General features: G+C 31.9%; 1 long non-coding RNA gene across 1 annotated transcript; it reads left to right on the forward strand.

The window, feature by feature from the left end:
• The first annotated feature begins 232 nt into the window (after positions 1-232).
• LOC145807600 (uncharacterized) lies at positions 233-2,153 on the forward strand. Its single transcript, XR_014350850.1, has 2 exons — positions 233-335; positions 1,970-2,153. It is a non-coding gene; the product is annotated as an uncharacterized LOC145807600 (long non-coding RNA).
• Positions 2,154-2,640: the final 487 nt, after the last annotated feature.

A 2,640-nucleotide genomic window follows, 5' to 3' on the forward strand; every position in this document is an offset into this window, starting at 1 on the left:
TAGGTTTTTGAGTCCCCTCTATTGCATTTGAACGCTCCAACTTTGCTTACTGGTTGCCATCCAGCTTTAGCCCAAAGTGGATATGAGGAAAATGTGCCCACTGTTAAACAACATACACAAATCTTTCCATCTTTGGAAAGGTAATTCAAGTTATTTGGTTTAGTTACCAGTGAGTGACAGTTTAATATGTTTCGATACAATGCCTTCCTGCACACATGCACTTTTTTTTTCTCTGCTTCAGAATCGTTCCTAGCGGTTACTCATGAACTTCAGCGTATATATGGAAAGGATGAAGGGAAACAATTGTCGTAAAGTTGCCTTGTTCAAATATAAAGGTGGGAAAATCTTTTCCTTATTTTTGTGCAGATAATTATTCATCTTTTTGGTAATTTTTTGTTATTAATCATAGCAATGTAAGTATTAGGAGGTCGAGCATCCTTATGGTTTAGAGATGAGTTTTTGTTGTGGAAATGGAAATCAACATTACTGGCACAGAAAGAACCTTATACTTTGGTCACTTAATGTAAGTTTCAACTGCATCATCTTAAACATTCTGAAGGAGAAATGAAAATGAAGATAGTTGTTATTGGCTAGTTAGTTTATGTGATACTTCGTCACATGTTTGGTCCTTGTGATTAATCTTTCATAAACCATATGCAATTTTGAAGCCTTTTAAGATAGTTTATGTACTTTGTCACGCGTTTGGTCCATGTAGTTAATCTTTGATCTGTATTAGATCTTCTGCAATTTTCTTGAAGCCTTTCAATATAGTTTAAGTCAATAATATCACATGCTTGGTCCATGTCTTTCTTTCCTTATGGTTTAGAGACGAGTTTTTGTTGTGGAACTGGAAATCAACATTACTGGCACAGAAAGAACCTTATACTTTGGTCACTTAATGTAAGTTTCAACTGCATCATCTTAAACATTCTGAAGGAGAAATGAAAATGAAGATAGTTGTTATTGGCTAGTTAGTTTATGTGATACTTCGTCACATGTTTGGTTCTTGTGATTAATCTTTCATAAACCATATGCAATTTTGAAGCCTTTTAAGATAGTTTATGTACTTTGTCACGCATTTGGTCCATGTACTTAATCTTTGATCTGTATTAGATCTTCTGCAATTTGCTTGAAGCCTTTCAATATAGTTTAAGTCAATAATATCACATGCTTGGTCCATGTCTTTCTTTCCTTTTGGGTTTTGTACTTTTGTTTTGATCTTGTGAGGAGTAATTGAGCAGAATTACCTATACTTTTAATGAAACCTGAACCGTGTTGAACTGAGTGGAGGCAATCTAAGGTTGTCACTCCTTTTGCATTTTGTGTCCTGAAGTGAGCATCTGCATGAAAGTAATGATCTGGTGTGGATACTCTACCAAAACCATCTGAAGAAGAACTCAATCCCTAGACCAAAGTAGAAGATAATTATGTTTGGTGTAAAATTTGTAAGGCTTTAGGACACCAAATTAAATTTGGTGTTTGCTTTATTGGGTAGTTTAGATATATTTTTTCCACACAAACAGAACCTAAAGATTTTAACAAAGTGAAGTTTCAGAAGCCGGTTCGGGCATTGAGTTGCTTAAAAATAAATTATGAGCTTCTTGTAAATAAACATAGAAAGAAAAAATAATCTTGAGCTTCAGTTAAATGTTTCTTGATATTGGGGCTTGTCTCCTATTTTCCATGCTTGAGTTTTTGTTTTAAGTGAATTTTTCTGTTGCAGTGTACTTTATTTACAAATTTATGGTGGAATTTCCAATAGGTTTCTATTAAGGATCACTTTTAACATACAACATTAATCAAAGAAGGACAGCTTCATCATTATTTACTATAATTTCATATGATTTTCGAAAAAACTGTTTTTATAGATTGTTCTACCTTAAATGCATGTTATTACGACATTTTTCCTATGTCTAAATGAATTGATATTTTGTAATGGATGCAATTGTTTTTTTTTTATTTTTTGTAGATGGCTTTTGGCGTGGACTTGTGGATAGTCTACATTTTTGTTTATGGAGGACACTTGACACTTTTGTATAATTCTGCTAACTATGTCTTTCTCTGCTTTTGTGAAAGTATTTTTGGTATACGGAGGGCTTTGATTTTTGTATGATTCTATATTTTGTATGGAATTATTATTTTAGTTTGGACAATAGTTAGTTTGTATAGACTTTGACATTTAAAGTTATTCATTTTTTGTATACGGATGCAGATTGTGGAATGATTGATAGTATACGTATTATTTTGTTTATATACGTATTACAGGTTGCATGGAATATAGACAAGTTGTGGAGAAATTATAATTTTGTGATAAAACATGAGATCATGTTTTTAGCGACTAAATAATTAGTAGCTAAAAAGAAATTGGGAAAATAGTTTGGCCGACTAAAAGTTTTGTAGCAAAAAAAAATTAAACATTTGGTGACTAAAATATTTCGTAGCTAAAAACAAAAGCTGAAGAATAAAAAAAATTTTGCCTACTAAAAATTTAGTAGCCAGAAACATAACATTTTTGCCGACTAATATATTAGTAGCCAAAACACAAATTATTTGCCGACTAAAATTTTAGTAGCAAAAAACATAATATTTTAGGTGACTAAACCTTTAGCAGCCAAAAACATAACACTATTGCCGACTAAA

This window comes from Camellia sinensis, chromosome 14, assembly GCF_055761805.1.
Source record: "Camellia sinensis isolate YWXY chromosome 14, ASM5576180v1, whole genome shotgun sequence".
NCBI classification, from domain to species: Eukaryota; Viridiplantae; Streptophyta; class Magnoliopsida; order Ericales; family Theaceae; genus Camellia; species Camellia sinensis.